This window comes from Varanus komodoensis, unplaced genomic scaffold, assembly GCF_004798865.1.
Source record: "Varanus komodoensis strain SLA01 unplaced genomic scaffold, ASM479886v1 scaffold1, whole genome shotgun sequence".
Lineage (NCBI taxonomy): Eukaryota > Metazoa > Chordata > Lepidosauria > Squamata > Varanidae > Varanus > Varanus komodoensis.
In genome coordinates, this window is record NW_025335268.1 from 83590070 (window position 1) to 83610732 (window position 20663).

The following is a 20663-nucleotide window of genomic DNA, read 5'->3' on the forward strand; positions in this document are numbered from 1 at the left end:
CTGAAAGCCCTTGGAAAAAATAAAGTACCTGGAGAGGATATACGGTCCCAATAAAACTGTTTCAAGCTGAAGAAACGGAATTGTTTCAAAACCTAACAAGTACAGTATATGCCAAGAAATCTGAAAGACAAAACAATAGGCCACCGACTAGAAACATTCAATATATATTCTATTCCACAAGAAAGGAAATACAGAAGAGTGAAGCAGCCATAGGGCCATTTCACTAATTTCCTATGGAAGTAAAATGATGCTCAAGGTGTTGCAACTAAGTTTATTACTCTAGATAGAGCAAGAATTGCCTGATGTTCAGGCTGGATTCTGAAAAGGAAGATCAAATCTCAAATATACATTCTTAATGGAGCACACTAAATAATTTCAGAAGAAGAAAACCTTTGCCTGTATGGATCACGAGAAGCTCTGAATGGTCCTGAAAGCAATGGCTGTGCTATAGCACTTGAACTTTCTGATGCGTAACCTGTATTGTGCAAAAGAAGCTAGTGTTAGGACAGAATATGGACAAACAGAATGGCATCCTTATAGGCATCAGAGAAGGATGTATTTATCTCACTATCAATTAAATGTGTACTCAGAATATCATAAGGAATATCATAATAATATCAGGATATCATTAGGAAAGCTGGATTAAGATCATAGGAAGAAACAGTGAAAATTGGCAGAAAATATATCAATTTATGCAGATGATTGCATATTACTGGCAGAAAGCAGCAATGAATGACTCCTAATGAAAATGAAAAAAATAAGAGCAATACTGCAGCTGAACATTAAGAAAACAAAAATCATTCCTCCCAAATAATTTCAGAATTTTCCTGCCAAGAATGGAGAAACTGAAATTGTGAAAGATTGGGTATACTTTGGCCCAAGCATCAATTCAAATGGAGACTGCCATCAAAAAATCCAAAGACTGAGCCTGGGAAGGGCAACAATGAAGGAACTAGAAAGGATCATCAAGTGCAAGGATGGTTCACTGGAGACGAGGAGGAAGATCATCCACCCTGCTCTATTCTTGGTCACTATATATGGACATGAAAGCTAGGCAGTGAAGAAAGTGGACGGGGAAATTGATGTGAACAAGTGGGTCAAACACCAAATCAAGGCAGAGCTTTTTCTAGAAACAAAAATAACAGAACTGAAGCTGTCATATTTGGCTGCCTCATAAGAAGGCAAGACTTACTAGAAAAGATAATGCTAGGAAAAGCTGAAGATAGAATTAAGATGAACCTGCTGGAATTGTCTCTCCAAGCATCTATGGGCTGCCTCATATGCTTGGACTGATCTTCCAAACTCAACCCAGCTTGCAAGGAAGTTTGTGGATGCTCATGGATCCCAGTTGCACAATTTCTCCTTGTTTGTTTGTATGTTTAAAAAAATGTATCCCACCTTTACAGTGTCTCAGTGCAGCATTCTTATGGTTCTTTAGAGGACTGTCTCCCAACAACTCTTCAACTACAGGACTGTCCTCTGTAAAATAGGACACCTGACTGCCCTAGAAGTACAGTGCATGCTTTGTACAGAAGATACCAGATTCATGATCTGATACATACAGGTAGAATGTGATGTGAAAAATCTTTACCTAAGGTCCTAGAAAGCCACTAACTGTCAGCTGGTATATCAGAGAAATAAATGAGCTCAAATTTCTGTGTACTGAACCTGAGGATTCTGCAGAGAGGCAGCTTTTCCTGAGTTGCGTGGATTTCACAGACATGTGGATCTTTGTCGCCTCAAATTTTGTGCAAATTAAGTTGTAGAAAAGCACATACAGAGAAAGCACACATGGTGACATAAAATCTATATTTTCCCCATAGGCTAAATGCATTTTTCAAAGGTTTCCATAATTGTGGGGGTGATTTCTGCATTTTGAGGGGGCAAAGTTTTGTAAATGCATATGAACACATTTGTATAAAATCTGGTTCTGCCAATGAGCAGCCAGTGGAATGAAAGGCACCTGACAGTCCGTGAAGTTGGAATAGATGAAGTTGGAAGGATGTCCGTATACATCCCAAGCACTCAGAGAAGACAATACTGGGTTGGATGGACAAATATGACTTGGCATATGACAGCTTCCTGTTTCTCTTTGTTGCTGTTAGTAGCAAAGTTGTGTCTGACCCAGCACGACCCCATGGACAACATTCCTCCAGGCCTTCCCGTCCTCCACCATCCCCCGGAGTCCACTTAAGCTAGGGAACTCATATGAAACAGCAGTGCCTTATGACATGTTGTTGGGCCAGTGTATATAACTAGTAAGGAATGTTAAGCTTGATGTGATGCTAATTATGTGAACAGACACTACAAGAATGTTTTAGCTGAGTCCACATCAGTTGCTCTCTGGGAGACAGAGATCAGGTGTCTGAAGTGTGTGGTTCTTGCTATGCCCATTGCCACTCAGTCTAGTTCCCTACAGTTAAAAGAGAAGAGCTGACACAGACTACCTATGCCCAATGGTGAGGCTAGTCTTCATTCTCCCACCTCCTGCTTCTCACTTCTAAATCCAGAATAGTGCCATGAGAAGTTCAAGCTTGGCCCGTGCAACCGAAATGCATGTTCCTCCTTCGACTTTGTGAATGATGACCTTTTCCCCTTGTTGCAGGCAAGGTTTTCTGAGGATATGTTTGGATAGGCTTTATTTCATTTCATTTGTTACACTTATAAACCAACTAATATTCAGAGTTCTCTGGCCAGTGTGAAACAAAGCTAAGAAGCAAGCAAGCCGAGGTCAAAAAGCCCTGAAAGAAGTTGTTAAAATCGCCTGGTCCAAATAAGAGAGTTGCTGTATGAGCCATTCTGAGGACAGCATTCCAATGGCAGGGTGCCACCAATGAAAGGAGTCTCTCTCCCATAGTCCCCTGCCATGCTTCATTTGGCAGGGGCATGTGGAGAAGAAGACCTTTGGAAGATGACCTTGAGAAGGTCTTTGGAAGATGACCAGCTAGAATTTCTTTTGACTGTTTACAGAGCATACGTCAGGAAACTAGGGATATAGGAACCAAGTACATATTCTTGAAAATCTGAATGTGAATGCATATGCCAACTTGACTGCCAATTTTGTACAAAGATGAGATATAAAGGCCAATGAAAATGTATTTAATTTTCACAGTCATAATTTATAATTATTCGATTATTGATTTAATCTGCTGAGAGTGAAAAATCAGCACAGCTTCATGGGCTGTAGTGATATTCCATCTGTTTGCACTCCCTTGGAACTCAACTCTAAACAACTCTATAATGCGTGATGTTTTATCTTTTAATATTTCATTAAGGGTGGTTAAAAAAGACAAATCAATGATGATGATTCCTGTCAGAGGAAAGCCTTTGTACTAGCTGCAGTGTCTCTGACAAGTCAGTGCATGCAGGAATCCTGCCTTTGATACGCGGAGTCGGTGTAGCAACAGCCATATTAATGTGCATTCCAAATCGGCTGTTGCACTCAGAGTAATGTGATGCCATTGGGTGTCCTTTTCCATTGGAACAATGATGGGACAGGTTCTCCCTATTGCCTGTAGTACTACATTTCATATTAAGATTTGAGCTATTGCTGTGAGCTACCAAATGGGGCTAACACAAACGGTATTTAAAATGCCACTTAGCTGTGTGCTGGGACTATGAACCTTATACCTAGTCCCATGGGATGTTTTGCCTGCCAACACAGTAGCTAATAGAATCAGACTGTAAAAAGAGTTACAGTCATTTGGACCTTCCATCGCTGGTTCAGTGAGTCTTTTTTAAGGAGACAAAAATCCTTCATAGCTCAACATGTCCTATATATGTCATTTTCAACAACAAAGTGGTAGTCCTTGTAACCTTATTGGTTAGCACAACTTTTCAGCAGTTTCCAGACAGAAAGCATTGCAATCATGATACAGAAGAGCAGCTCATCGAAGATGATTAATTTAAGAAATTATTTTATTACTGGAATTACAAGCAACTTGATTGCAAGTTGTTATTGTCCATATTGTTAACTTGGGCAACATCCATTTGTGTTGTTGCCCTTGAAGCAGCAAGTGTTGCTAATAAGCTGGTAAATTTCTTGAAAAATAACTAATGCCAGTGAGCTTGGCTTGGAAGAGGTGCTAGATTTAAATATTAAAGACTCAACAGAATTAAAAGCTACAAAACAACAATATCATTGAATTCAATAGAATCTGGAGAGCATTTTGATATATAATTTATATAAGTAAATTATTTAGTATTTATGCAAATTAGCCCATTATGAGGAGCCCCTGTGTTGTGAATGGCACTTCAACCCATGTACCCATCAACTACTAATAAAATAAATATTGAAATAAAGTATGGTTTTAGTTCGTATTTATGTATCTAGATGGCATCAAGCTGTAGAGAGTGTGTTAGAACACAAAGTATTGTTTTTTGCAAGAGTTGAAGGGACCAGGAAAAAAAATCTCTTTTCAGAAAACCTAATGAGTAGGACTTTATTTCAAGAGAATTCTGGCTTGAATTTTCTATATTCCATATGATATCAAGTTACAGCCTGCCAAGCAGTGCTTCTCTATCACCTCTGCTCGCTCTGGTAGGACTTACACAAGAGCAGTGGATGAACCCTTATGCAAGACAAGTAATCATTGCAACAAATCTAGTGTCTCCACCACAAGCAGTTGTCCTTTTTCCCAAAGAACTTTTACCTTCTCCCTGAGGTTGCCTGGATGGATTCCATGATATACATGCATCCCACTTCAAACTAAAGTTGTCCATTCAACATGCACATCCCTTACACATTCTTTACCTGCTTATCGTTGCACTTACAAATTTGTCTTCTGGGGTAACATTACATCTGTATAGGAAAAAAAACTAGTAGAGATTCTATGGCACCTAAGACCTGACCATTATTTGCAAAGTTATAGCTGTCCTCACTCCTTTTACCTTTGATAACATGAAACTCTTGATAAATATTAACCACCTATGTAGGTTCAGCAACAGGATGAGGAGGTCAGGGCAGTCCACTCTGTCTCACCTCTTATACTATGTAACTCTAAACAGATAAGGATGAACAGAAATAAAAGCTATAGCTATGTTCTCCACCTTTCACTAGTAAACTGCTTGGTTTTCCAGGCAAGCAAACTCAATAAGAGCAATAAAATGCACAAACAAAGTGTGTTGCACTCAGTGCTTCATGTATGGCTATCTGCCAGCTGGACGGAAGTCATAGGATTCTGGCTGGTGTCAGGGAACAAGTTTGTTCCTTTGAAGCCAAGATTGCTGGGGAAGCTAAGAGAGACAGAGAGACCTTTGAGGAATTAATAGTAGTGTCTTAATCCTTGGATGACAGCTCCTTGTTGTCACAGGGAATAGGACTCTCAGGGGAAGGAGGAAATAAAGCTAAAGAAGAGGAAATGATCTATTTCAAGGCACCCTTTCAAGAAGATGAGCAGATAGCTCCTTGTGGCAAGGATGGGCCTCCAGAAGGAAGAGGGGCTTGTAACAGTGAGATACTTGAGCCTTAGATTCATCAATACCTGGATTCCTGGTGGGCACAGAGACCACGTGATAAATTCCCTGTCTTGTGTAAAGCTTGTGGATATTCCACACTATCTTGTGCGGAAGTGCAGTCAATGGTCAGGATCCATATTTACACAAATCGCATGGGGAATGTCATTATGCGGTTTGGTTTAGGTTGCTAGATAGGGGACTGAAATTCAGAATCTCTAAGGTGGCTTTCTCTGAAATGCTACTTGCTCCATGCACAAAGCCAGCCACTCAGGCAAAGGTGAAGCATCTGAATGCATCAATGAGATGCTGGTGCAGGTAGGAAAGGTTGAGTATTCTTAGGGACCAAGGAGGGGAAAAGCCAGGCCTGAAGGAGAGAGGTGGGTTCCACTTGAACCAAACTGATGCTTCGCTAAAGGGGGCTTGACAGAGAGCAGGCAGGAACCGGGAAGCATCCAGTTCAGATAGAATCAAGCCTAGAAAATGAAATTGAAAAAGGTTTTGTTTTCCCAAAAGTTGAAGGGGAAGTAATGGGCTATGGAATGTGATATCCAATCAAAGAGGTCTGTGTGCCACAGCAGAAGATGCAGATGCCACAGATAGCTTGGGACAGACAGCATCTAAAGGTGTTTATGCATAAATGCTAGAAGTCTCTGAGTTAAAAGAAAAGAGTATCTGGTTTTAAAGGAAAACCTAAATATAGTGGATATTAGGGAAACCTACTGGAATGGACAGAACCAGTGCATGTGGTAATTTCTAGATATATGTGGGACTAGAAAGAGTGCACTGGAGGACCCATTGCTCTGTATGGCAGAGAGGGCACAGTTCCAGGCAGACTAGAAAACCTAAAAGGAGAAGGCTGTTGCACACAAGCACTGTGGATGACAAAGGTGGGGCCCTAAGTAATTCAGTACTAGAGTTGGGACAAATCCTGCAGAAATCTGTCCCTTCGTATTCACGGAGCAAAGGTTGCACAACTAGCAACCTTCTATGTCAGGTGCAACAGCACAAAGGGCTGCTGCAGGTGAAGCGGAAGAGGAAATCTGCTTGCACAACATGTAGGGCTCAGTTTCTGGTGAGTGCCCTGAAAATGCTGGCTGCACTCACCAAGAACTCTGACTCGGGGCTGTTGTAAAGCCATGCTTCCCAGTTTTGCAATTTTGTGCCACAAAAAACAAGGATGTTTTATTGATGCCCTGATGGTTGCATCCAGCTTCATAGGTTGTGAGTTGTAAAAACTTGTTTTTAAGCAGAGCTACATAAGCTTCCAGTCCAAGAGTGGTCAACCATATCTTCCACCATCCTTCAGAATTGGCTGTGGTGACTTGAGCTTATGGAGTTGAAAGTCAAAACAACTGGAAGACCACCAATGGCCCAACCCAGCTTTATAGGTGCATTGGTTTGATTAACACCAGGACTCGGTGTCTTCTATTACCTTGATTAATGTTGCATTTTTGTCTTGTAACCTCTGAGATTACAAACTTCTGAGGCTAATGGGGCGGCATAGAAATGTTTTAACAAATAAATAAATAAATAGTCAAGTACATGGTTGTCAGATGGACAGCATTCCTTACAGTTTATGGTCATGTTATAGTTGGTTGCTGTTGTACCTTTGGCAGAAATCAGCAGGTATTATCTGCATATAAGTACTATCATCAGCCAAATACTGAAAATCTCAGTACTCTGCTATAAAGACATAATCAAAAGATGGCAACCTTGGCTGTCTGGCTGATCTAGACACCCCCCTCCCCCAGTGAACAGCAATCTCAGTTCATCCAGTGTCAGAGCTGAAGCTCTGTTGATAAACCATGAAAGCCCATGGAAATCTTGTTTGTTCTTACCTTGCATACAAAGAGTTGTTGGTAGATTAACTGAAGAGTCTAACACTGTTAAACTAACATTGGATACTACACCTCCCACAAATAAATTAGAATTAACTGTCTCTTGGTAGACCATGATATAGTTAAACAAATAAAATATGTAAGAGCACAAGAATAGCTGCTACTGCATTGTGTGAAGAAGGAGTTGGGGCAAGAAAGATCCCACATGTGGGTAGGCATCATTTGGAAGACAGATGCTTAATCAGAGTGGAAGCCCAATTGTAAAAGGAGAGATGAAGGATAACACATTTTTGCCTGGAGATGGAATTTGAGAGTTGGGGCAGATGAGCAAACAGTTGGCATAAATTGCACAGTGCTGATGCTTGGAGAAGAAACTCCTGCTAAATTTAAGTCTCCCTGGATAGCATAATGAAAAGGAAATAAATCTTTACAAGCGGACATAAGTACAGAATGAAGATGGGCTAAAACTGTACTGGTGATCAAATGCTATCATTGAATCACCAGCAGAAAGGATTGCCCTTTGTCACATGCCTAAGGCATAGTTCTAAATGAACAGTAGAGAGAAAAGGGAAATTCTGTAGGGAGTTTAAGTTATAGTCTCTTAATAATATTTTACCTTTTCTTTGGCTGCAGAATATCCAAACAAGATACATGAGAGAAAAAGGAGATCATAACCCTTGGTGTCCTAGACTATCTGGAAGAAGGCATGGCTGGCTGGCTGGCAAATATAGGTTCCGCTTATAGCTTAGGGTTTTAATTGTGTTGAATATAAATGCATTCATACATTTAAACAATTTGGTAAACACTAAAACTTAACCTGACAAGATAAGTCCAGTGTAATAAGGTCAGTTTGGTCTGGGGAAGTCAGGAATGTTTCAGCCTTCAGTTCCCACAAGCCCCTGCCAGCAGGGCTAATGCTCAACAGTTAGGCCAGGAATGGAGATGCAAGGCCTGGCATGTGCAGAGGCATTTTGGGATGGGGCAAATATGTACAGTCATGTCCTTCTAGGCACTTTTAGCCCTCACAGCTCTAGAATATAGTACAGTGAAACCTGGTCAATAACATGTGTGTTCCATTAAAATAACAATGAGTACACTTTTTGTTCTCGAGTTCAAACACTGAATTGATTTTAGGCATTCACAGACATGTGTTGATAGTACCTTATGGTGAGTGCAAGACAATATATGCCCCAAATAAAATATTTCAGGTGTTAAAATACTAACCACCAATTGCTGCAATGACTCTCAAAGCCAATCCATGTTAAAAAAAAATTGCAATACTTCTGAAAGATTCCCAGGCTCATCTAAAAAGGGAACCACCATTAAGAATATCATTGTTTGGGTCTCAGAAGTCTTGAGCTGGAGCATGGAGACTACTGTTATGAGGTTACTCCCATTTTTATCGGAGAACCTGCAATAGGATACAAGGGAAGAGGTGGTTGTAGCTATGTGTGTCATAAGTAGCCTGCTTCAATTAGAAGAGGAATTTAATGCAGTCTTTCTAATACTTCAGGACTAGCAAAGAATACTATAGGCATTGGTGATGCTTCTGAATTATTTTGCATGGACTACTACCAGTGGAAAGGTCTGCTGCTTTTTAGAAAAGCCCATTCCAGCTACTAATCAAAGCATCTATAAAGCAAATTAACTTAGTAAATGAATTATTAGCTTTTGTCCCATGAGACATTTCATAATAATTAAAGTCATGGTTGGGGGTGGTACAGAGAAGCTCTGCAGTATTTTCTGTGTAGAATAATTTCTGATTCAAGCTACAACCTGCAAGCTTCTGACTGATTACCACAAAACATTTTATGACATTTTTCCAATGTCTCTTTTCCCTCTATTTCCACCTAAATTAGCACCTGGTTTTCTGGCTAGAGAGCCATTCAGTAGTTCACAAGTGAATTTCATCCAAGCTGAGTTTGCATACTTCCAAAAGCATTACACAGATCTGCTTAACAGAGCAAGTACAGCTTCACAACCCAGTGCAGCAGCAGGCAAGATCTGGATGCTTATTTACCCTGTTTTTGGTCTTCATTTAAACAAATATCAGAGCTATTCCAGTGACTCAGGGGAGCCAAGCACAAGGAATCCAGGGAGAAAGATGTCCAAGGTAGTTATAGAAAACATTTCCCCATCTCTCTCTTTCCTCCTACAACAACCAACAGGTGATGTGTTCAGCAGTACCGGATTTCAAAAACTGGGAATCATTTTCAGAAAAAGGTGGCAATAGAAAAGATGCCAGAAATTGTTTCCATGTTGTTCAATTTCCTGGCCATAAGTTCTGATAATCCTCTGAGAGAGTTCTGTTAAGGATTAGTTTGGGTCAGATTTCTTGGGAAGCAGGGAGATCAGCACCACAGAAAACTCCAAGAGGTGCTGGGATTGAATTCCAGACAAAATTGTTCCAAGGATGCTCAGGAGCTTTGAGCCTTAAAGGGGTCTGGTCTCTTCCAGTGACTTTAGGCTGCTTTGGTATGGGAGTGGCTGCAGCAAACTCGCACCTTCATGGTCTGAGCCAACAGGGTCTGCAGATGATAACAGAACCTTTTCCAGATTCAGCGAGTTTCTCTGAAGACCTGGATCCCTAGGAAATACAAGAGTCCTAATACCTTTCTTGAGCTAAATACTGCTAACTTCAGAGCATCTTCTGAGGAAAATCCTCTAAGGATGGTAGCTCAGGGTGTTGGCCCATGACACATATACCACCACAGAAATTCTTCCAGAACTTGTTGCCAAATAAGATGAATTCCAGATCTTTTCTCCAACATATGAAGGTGGGGGTGGGTGCTTCAGGATAACAGTTTTCTCCCTTTCCATCCTTCTTGTGTATGTTCACTATATGTCCCACCGGATCCTGATTTCATGTCAAAGAACCATGTTTGGTAATACCCAATCGTTGTATCTTTTCTGGAAGAGCTTATTAAGTATCTAAATCTTGTATTGTAACATTCTTTAATATTTACTAATGCACATGACCTTTTAAACCATCTACCTGCTTCCTGGAAGTAAGCACCTGGTCAACACAAATGGACTTTCCATTCCCTTTTGGAAGCAAAATTGCAACACTGGAAGAATAAATTTCACCTCCTGTAGTGCAATGAATTGAGGACCTAACAATGCTTTTGACATTGAACATGTGTTATATAGCTACCACTTGTAATTGGATACTTATGTGGATATTTTGCCTGTTTTTGTTGTAGCTTACGTATAACTCTTAGAAAGCCATATTTTCATACCCACACAAACATGCACTTTTACACACACTTCATGTCCATGCACTTCAACTTAATATATTCAGATGTACATAGCATGTTTTCCTTTCCCTCCTCTTTGTGTTGTTTAATTTTACCATTAAAAAAAATTCTAAAAGTCAAAGAACCATAAGGATGGGCCATGGAGGTAACCATCAATGGTCAACACCTGGACAGCAGTCTGAACAGGCATACCTGGTCAGTCTTACCCACTGTGGTGAGATATATTGCATTTCTACCTTAGTTATAACTACCATTCCTAAACTTACACCTATACATATAACATTTGCATAAACAGATATATGTAAATTTGAGTTCTCTTTTCTCCTATTTTTTAGTGAAAGAGTTCCTCTTCCTTTTGCCTTGTATGAGTAGCCACTGGAGAAGGGGAAGACGGCAACAGCAGCAGCACTGGGGGGATGAAGGTGCACACACTATGAGCCAGGCCTTGCCTACCCCAATCCTGTCTACATGGATCCGAACAATGCCCTATGCATTACATGTATTCCTTCCAAAATGCTTGCAGCAACATTTCTACATGTGTGCATGATCTCCACCAATTTACTGCCTATAGAATAGGGAGGGTAAAGGAAGCACCCTCATCAGCTTGTAGCAGCCAGTGAACTACAGACAGTGACACCACAGCAAGGGAAGAAGAGAGCACTGAGAAGCAAATGTTTTTTACCCATCCATACCCCATTTTTTGGGTATTTCAAATATTTACAAGGCAATGTTCTGGATGACAGCAGACTTCCATGGTGACTGATTGTAAGGGGTGGGGGGGGGGAATAGAACGTAATTTTGACATTCAACATTGCAAGCAGTAAACCAAAGAGGTTTTTGTAGGAGTGAGAAAGATCACTGCTTTGGACATCCATGCTCAAGAACTGCTGGCTTGGCTTCAGAAGAAGCAGAATGTGAAGCAGAACTGGGACGAGCCTGGTAATGTAGGCCAAGCTGAGACTCTGAGATGAGAGGAGCAGAGATGTTTATCCCAAGGCCAGACTGCCCAAGAGGAGGAGGCAGTCCCTGGGAACAACCAAGATGCATGGCAGGTGGGAGGGAGCATGGTGCAGAAGAGTGTCTCGGACACAGGCCTGGCAGCTCTGCCAATCAGCAGAGGAGGGCAGTCCAATTAGAAGATCAGCTGACAGAGAAGAGGAGGAGGTGACTGGTGAGTTAAGAAGGGGTGAGTATGAGATTGGAGTCAACAAACCACTTTGTGCTTGCTCAGAGATCATTTCGGTGCTTTGTGCTTTTTGGTCAGTAAAGAACACTTTGCGAGGAATGCATGAAGGAGGAACCCCAGCTCTCAGCAGCTTAAACCCAATCTAATAATCCCCTCCAAGAATGTTCCCTATGTGCATATCTGGGCCCCATCCCTTCTGAAAGGGCCTTATTAAAGGAAGCACACCTACTCTGCATGCATTGATCCTTCAGTGGGGCCACCACCCTCTGCTGATGCTACTTCATGCGTTAGAGCCTGGCCTGTATCTAAGAAACTCCCCAGCTTCAAGTGCCTTCCCACCAGCTGTACTTCCTGGTTATTCCCAGGAACTTCCTGCCCATCTGGCATCTCTGCTTCTTTCATCTCAGTCTCGGCTTGTCTCGCATTCCCAGTTTTCCCCCAGTTTTGCTTCATGTCCCGATTCAAATTCCTCTGAAATCCAGTCAGCGGTCCTTAAGAACATATGCCCAAAGCAGCCATCTTTCTTATCCCAAGAATGTTCTGATGATGACTCCAAGGAGACAAAATATGTTAGAAACATTGTTCAAAACATGTTAACAAGGCTCTCAGTAGCAATCTCTTTGAATATCCCCAGCTCCCCTTGTGGTACTGAGACAACGTATGACTATTACATCGGGGCCATAAATAGTTTTGTTGCACTTCTATTTTCAATTCTTTCCCACCCCCATATTTAATAAAAATTGGTAGCTTTCTCATACTTTCAACACTTTCTCACTGTGGTTTTGCAAAAGTAAAGAAATTAAATGCCAAAGAATTTGTTAAAAGTAATGCTAATATTTTTTGGCAAAAACAAATTGCTGTGTTAACATGCTTTTTACTGTCTTCCACATTTTCCACTTGCACAGTATTTTTATAAATAGCATTCTTGTTTCTGTTTAGCCATCCACCCGCTAGCTGACTTAGCATACACACACACCTTATGAAAACATCAGACTAAGTTTATTGTTTAGAGGTGCATACACTTCTTCTCTCTCTTTCTTTTTTACTGCTTAACAAAACTCATAGGAAATTAACAGTCTGTGACCCAACAACTAGCAATTCATAAATTCATTAGATTAAAAAAGAAAAAGACCAGCAACACTGCTGGACCGCTTAATAAGTTTCTCTCCATCTTCTAATTTACATTTCTGTCTGCCCTGGCAAAGATATTACTTCATTAAGATTTTTTTCTAAATAGGAGAAATTTTAATGACTTCTTTTTATTGATTGTTTCCATATGCAAGTAGTTATCTTTCTTACAAATGGAAATGAGTCCCAAAATTGCAACAAATGGGGCCAATCCACCAAGTGCACGTGTTCCCCTTTTGGAGAAAGTACACATGCCTGATCAAATTAACTTTAACCTTTCTGTCCATTGAACAGACATTGTCTAATGTAGGGGCTTTTAAACCCATACTCGTTAAATTTATTTTGAATTGCTGAGAACACACTACCACCATTTTCGGCAAATAAGCCTCGATAATATTGAACACCTGGTAAGCCCTGTTCCCAAGGGATCCAATGCTGCTGTGTTTGACCTCTGACCCTTTGCAGCCAAGTTCAGCCTTTGTGATCCACTCCAATTGTGGCAGGAAAGCTGTTCTGAGGGAAAACACCTGTTGTGGGGCTGACCCTAAGCCAGTGCATGGATGAAAGGAGCCAGCTGGGTAAAATGGGAATAGACCCCAGGGCAGGTGTTTCCTATCACACCATTCAGAGAAAATGAAGAGAAGAGGGCTGTGGGTGGGGGAGAAGTTTGATGCTCTTTAGATAGCTCTGGGGGTTTTCACCCTAGGTGGAGCATGTGTAGGAAATGAAGAAAGCATTGGCAGCAATTGTCCAAAGTTTGTAATACAGCTCCATGCCGGATCAAATCCTCAACCAATTTAGTGAGCAGGCAAGACAGCTGTTCTATGCATCAACAACCAAGTGGTTAAAAAATTGCTCCTCCATCCTGTGCCCCTTTCTTTTCACAGTCTAAAGATTGGGTGGATGGCTTCCTGCTCCGGGAAATCAGGATGCCATTTTCCCCTTTGGACAACTTCAAATGTGATATAAACTGGAAGTTGTATCCTAGAATTTGCTTTTTGTACATTGGAAGTTAACGAAATTGCTCCAGCATACAACTCTGCAACAGGAAGAGAAAAGGTACTGGTTTTCTTAATGAAGCTGCTGTTTTTATACAGCATTTATTTCATGCATTATGCTAATAATAAGCCATTCAAAAACAGCAGCCCAAGCTTGCATTCAGCATTTGCTACTCAAACATCACATTACTCATTTTTGTCAACAGCTTTGCTCCACATTATGGTAACGAAAGGAAAATATTCAACCTCACTTTTTATTTATTAAGTGAGCATTATGAAAAAGGATGACAGCGCTGGAAACCTAACCCTGTTTAAATTATTCTGTTAATTTCACTCTATGCCTTTTTCCTTTTTCTTTTTCTCGGCTTCAGGTCGCTTTAGGATGCTGGACTGGAATGTCACTCACTGGCACACTCGAGAGCTGTCAACACACCTCTCCTCACTGATGAGAGTGCATTCAGCTGGCCCCAATAAAACCCTTCCATTTCCTACAGTCTCAGGCTCTGGAGTTCTCTAATATTAAACAGCCAATTCGGGTCCATTTAAAAGGAGGAGAGAGAGGGGGTGGCTGTTTCTGAGCAACAGGAATTCAGCTATGACTTGTCAGAATTCATTTCAGCTGTGACCATTTACAGCCTTCAGATCCAAATTGCTTTCCATCATTTTGGCTGAGGCAGGATTTGTATGCCTATCCCAGACGTAAAGGTCAGTGCAGAATGCATTGTGCAAACACTGTCATTAATGCAGCCAGATTCCTGAAGGGGGGTGGGGAGAGAGAGAGTGGATGGTGGGGGGGGGGATTCCTGGCAAACACAGTGGCACTAACAATTTGCCTTCATCTTTAGTCCAGTATTATGGGCCTGATAAAGACCAACATCTGAAACCGATCACTGGAGTATATTAGGGTAAGGTTTTTCTCTCTCTCCAAGCCATATCAAAATACAGTAAAATAAATGAGAATGTACTTCTGCTCTCACATTTAAAAAAGAAAAGCTTGAGAACAATTTGCAATCTATTTCCAAGATGATGGAGATGGAAGTGGGAAGAACACAAGTCCTTTAAGTAACTTCCTCACTTTCCCCTAGTCATACACTGGGAACAACTGACACCGAATTGCATTCACCCTGCTGGAAGTAAATGCAAGTCATCACTTCACATCAGTCTGTTGCTATGATTTCTGCCAGGGCTGATAACAATGTCCTATTGTTGATGAGCCTCCATCAGATCCCCTTAGCAGTGAGAATGTCAAAGTGTCAAGTGTTTTTAAGACTGGAAGGTAGGAGACAACCCATACCAATTTCGCTCAGAGCCCAGAGGCTTGAATTGTACCCCCCCTCCATCCCCATGCTCCCCAAAAGTCCCCTCACTATACCCAGTGACACAGCGTGATCGGAAGCTACAGCCACTGAAAAAACAGAAAGATATTTTTAAAGAATATACTACTGCCGAAGGAGGGTAAAAGCCCGATATCTTTGCTTGTACTTTATGGCAATTCCAGCATAACAATTAAATTAAATCCAGACAGCAGGACTGAAGTTCTTCAGGCTATTTATAGGTAGCTGTTCTTAGGAAACAGCTTTTGGGCTGTCTATAGCATCTTCACACCACAGCTTGGCTTATGTTCATCCTGTACATGGAAGCATGGGGGTTTTTTCTTTTCTTTTTCCTTTTATAGTTGAACAAGGAAGCCTGAGCCAGGAAGCTCAGCAACCTGCCTCTTCAGATTCCCATTGGATCTAATGGCACACTTCTAATTCTGTTTGTGGAGTTTACTGTGGCACATCACTGCAATCTATTAATGCCTTCCAACTGTGAACTCTCCCTTTGGTAGTTTGGCAGCCATCTGTTAGCAGAGCATCCACAGTATATGAGATAAAAAGACAAATAAATTATAAGGACATGGCTAATACTTGCCACATAAGGAGAAGTTAGTCAAAATGATGGAATGGTTTGGAGTTGTTCAAACAATCCAGTTCAACTTTTGGATCACTCATACTGGAGATGCACATGCCTTAAGCAAACAATCACACATCCATCGGAAATGGGTCTTTCATATCACTGCACATCATGTGCTATTCAATGGATGCCTTTTAAAAAATATTTGGAAAACCAAACACAAAAGCTTGGCTCACTCCTCTTTGAAGGGAGTCTGCTGATACATACCAAACATTGCAATAATAATTTAATGATAAATGTAAGTAACAATACAACAGCCAATGTGACACAATAGTAGGGGCTTTGGACTAGGAAGATAAAATCACCATGTAGCCATGACCATGGACCAGTCACCAGCTCATTCTGTCCTACTGCACAGATTGGCTATGCAGATTAAATGGCGAAGGGAGAGAACCATATATGCTCTCTTGAGTGCTGCAGAAAAAAAAGTGTGATCAAAATATAAGACGTTATTTAAAAAATAAGAGGAGAACCCAGACCAATGTACATGTGCTGGTTCCAATGGAGACTACACTGACTCTAACACCCATACATTGGTGCAGTTTTCAAGTAAATTAACTGACAGTAAAGAAGAATAGGTTGCTTTCGTTTTAATATTTTCATTTTTGTGCTAGGTCCACCCCCAAGACCCCTGGTCCCAAACTGCTGGGCTTCTCTCTGCGAACATCCCTGAGCTTTCTCCACAGATCTACTGCTAATTCTTTGAGCAATTTTAAGGGTAGTCTCCTAATGGCGTTCATGGGATAATGTAAGCAGCATAATCAGAATTGCCTAGCACAATTGCTGCCTGGAAAAAAGAATAAGTTGACTTTCATACTTGGAATGGAAGCAGGTAACAACTAGATGGAAGGTGAATCTTTCTTCAGCACTGGTGATTGAGCAGCATCTTCTGCTGAAGGATTTGCTCAGGGGCACAGACTAGGCCACAGTTTGTTTCTACCTCCCAAAATTTGCTGCTTGGGACAATTGCATCACGATGCATAACAGTAGGGCCAGCCCTTCCAAATGTTGAAGCCCCAGGAAAAATGCTAATTCCACAGCTGTAGAAAAGGCACAGAAGACTGCTGGGGGCTGCCTGTGACTCCACGCAAAAGCAGAGGCCGTGGGAAACTTTCCTGGGCGGTATAGTGCAGGTTGTTGTCCTCAGAGAAGCCAAAGAGGCCCCCTTCTGTGGCCCTGCAGGAGGTCCATCAGCAAGGTGGCTTTTCCCCCTTGTGGCCATATGAAAGTTTTTCTTTCCTGCCCTTGTAGCACCAGCTTAGAGCAGGGAAATCTGCTACTGCTGCTGCTGCTGCTAGTCAGGCAGCACCTGCAGACATAGTAACGTCATGCTTCAAGGGTGTTAGCCTGGCAAATTTCATCTGTACTACATTAACTCTGAAGAATGCAATTCTTATTAAAAATAAAATACTATTAAGGGCCTTTGCTTTGGTGTTCTTGGAATTCGTAAAAGGCTTTGCCTAGAAGTCATCAGCTTTCAACACCATCCAGTTTCTGGCATTAGCCGCCTGTTGCAATTGCAAATCTGTTCCTGCTACTGAACATAGGCAGTTTAAACCTGGCTTACTCCCAGGGGTGACCCTCTACTTTCCATGTCACCGAGTACTGTGGCTCTGCTTCGTTTCCTCACCTGTGGTTTAATCATCTGTGTTACACTGCAGTATTCTCACAGTGTCTAGCTGAGTACTAATCCCACTTGGGCCTATTACATAAAATTTTATTCACTATTTAGCAAACTGAAAATAGAGGCATTTTACAGTTTGCCGGTGTTAATGAGGATCATGGAGGGGAAGGGCAAAATACACCCAGTTCTCAAAGTAGCTCCATTGCTTACTTCCCAAAACCACTCTTTCACTCCTTCAGTGTAACCTAGTCCATAATATTTTAGCTACTCCTTTGGCTCTCTTACTTCAGCCCTACTTTGCCTCTGAAACAGAAGACTATTGCCTTAGAAACATTTTTCTTATTATTGATCTTGTTTTAGATGGATTGTCTGTTAAGAAAATCTACATGAGATGATTCCATTTTTTCTTCACAGTACCCTATAAACTGGGCTTAGTTGGGAGGCTATGATCAGGTTCACTTGATAATGAACAGTTAAACAAAGATATGGTGACTCGTTAAGCCAGCATACTGGGCACCATTTGCCCAATTACTCCACACCAGCCCCCAGGCATATGGAAGGGGAAAACAATTCTCAAATTACCCTTGGATGGTTTTTGAGTTATTTGAAGGTTATTTCTTCTGCAACAAGCCATGCAACCTAGGTTCAGAGGAGCTGACAATAAGACCAATGGCACTACTAAGCACTGCAGTTCTAAAAGGGCCTTTAGAATTGCCTGGGTCTTTCACATGTTGATTGTGTGAAAGAGGCTAAAGGCCATTTTCATGGCTGCATAGAAATTCTGGCCCAGGTCTTCCTGACCTGAAAGCAACTGTATAATGTTCAGCTACCCAGATCACAAGAAAAGCAAGGGCTGATTCGATCGCATTTTGGTGTGCTGGCAAAGCACTTTCCAGGGATCAGGGATGTTGACTTGTAATGAAATGTCAGTAGCATCATAGCATACTAGCCAAGACTCCATCCATGTCGGGGTGAAACTGAATGGAGCTTTAAAAAGAAATTCTGAATGTCAGCTGCATGCATACGATTCTTTCATACTGGGGATCTTGCAAGACAGTTCTGTTATAGGTCAGTACAATTGCGAAGTTCTTCCTAGCAATCTTCTCTCCCTCTACAATACTGCATGGAGAACTACTCTTTGCTCTGCAGAACTGTAGTGGAATTTTATGGAACTTCTACCATTATGAGAATTTTGACTGACTTCAATTGGCACTACTAATTTGCACAATATGGGATACTGCATGCAAAGGTGGTACTCCTGGGAAACAAGCTGCTTTTTTAATAGTGCTATGGCAAATATTTCCATGCTTTTATTTTTTTACAGTTCACAGCCAGCCCCAGATTAAAGCAACTGGAAGCCCTGGGCTACAAGACCTTGGGAGGCCCAAATGTAATAGCATCTGATCATGAGAAAGATAGCCTCATTCTCTTCTTTATCTACTCAATGAAAGTAGAGCACTGCTAACATTTTAGCATTGGCAAAAAGATTGTTTATAAGTTTATAACCTGTAGTAAGTTTTCAAGAATAATGAATTAATGACAATGCTCACACAGAACATTCATAGGGGAATCATAGCTATGTTATAACATTACATTATATACAAAGTCAGAACAGTTTCTTTTGAGCTTTTTGGGTACAGGCTTATCAATTATATCATTAAAATCAGTAAGTTGCAGTTTATCATTTTCTATGCAGAGAATGCTTAGATCAGACAAACGATCTTGGGAAATAGTTGATTGTATATCTTTCTTTATCCCTTTTAGTCTATAAAATGATATTTCACCTCGGTACATCCCTGATTTTTATCAATGCAAATGAAATAAAAGTAATGGAAAATTTTAAAAAACTAGAGGAGGCCAAGCTGCCCTACCCCTTAGATTATGATGCCTCAGCCCTTAAGGAAATCCAGCACTGTCCTTGGTGGGTAAATGTTAAAGAGGATGGGAAGAGTGGTAAATTTTCTTTATTAAGAGCACAGTTTTATACCCATTTAGGCAGATAAAAGATCTACAACTCCCACCCAGAAGTTGTTTGGGCAGACAAACTTATAACAGCCAGTTTTCCTCATGCTGGCTAGAGAATGTCGAGAGTTACAGAGCTTTTTGGGAGTGGAGAGAGGTCTAAACATGCACAGGATTATACCCTTGGTGAAAGAAGTTCCTTCTGGTTTGTTTGTTTTTTAACTTTAAAAAAAAAAACCCTAATGAGGATGCTTGCAACCTCACAGGACTCTTCTTGAAGAGTCTTTAAGACTGCAACAGTTCCTGGGATGCATGTATGACCACATGATAGCACACGGTCACATGAATACTCTAAGAACTGTCGCTAGGCCAAATACCTGTCCCAGAAGAGCCCCATACTGCTGAAAGCAGATATGGGGCTTTTCTAAAGCTTTAGGAAGAAGATCCTTGGATATTTCAAGATGTAATTGGAAACCACTGTGTCCTGCAAATGAAGCAGAAGAAGGAATGCCTGTTTCTGTGGGAATGAATAATTTCTTGGCAGAAGGGAGCAGGATTTGGCACAGTGCTATTATTTAGTGGTGTGGAATAGCCCTAAGGTTCTTTTTAGAGCCTGTTTCTTGAGTCACCAGAGACTTTTTCTAATTTTCTATTAGGCACATATCTTCTGATTTACTACATCCTCCTGTTTCCTGCCATTCAGAAAAGTTAGTTTCTAGTAGGTTGAACTTCCATGTCATGTGCTTTATATGATGTTGCTGCTAACTTGACAACTGTTGCCCAAACTTTGAATGCTTAGTGATATTAGTGGGCTCAAATGTTTCACCAAATTGGCAGTGTTTAAAGAGTAAGCTCCTTGAAAGCAAGGTTCTATATTTGTTGTAATGATCAGGAGCAACAATAAATAATATGGCGCTCTATAGTGACAACATGTTAGTGAAACAGAAAGCTCTACTCACAAAGAACTTCACTGGGAAACATCCAATAGTACTTAAGTTCCCCCCCCCATAGCCTGCCCTCAGTCACCCCCCCCCCCCGTGTTTCAGATGATCCCCCAAATAGAGGGCTGTAGGGGGAAACCCATTTCACCAATAGTGTTTATGCCATTGCAGCATAAGTACTGTTGGATTTCACCCACAGAATCTACTGCAGATCAAAACCAAGCTATATGTGATGAAATCTTTCTAATTGCTTTTGGAACGATCTCAGAATTGCATTAGCGCTCTCCTTGTTTGCATGAGACACAGGAGTGCTCTT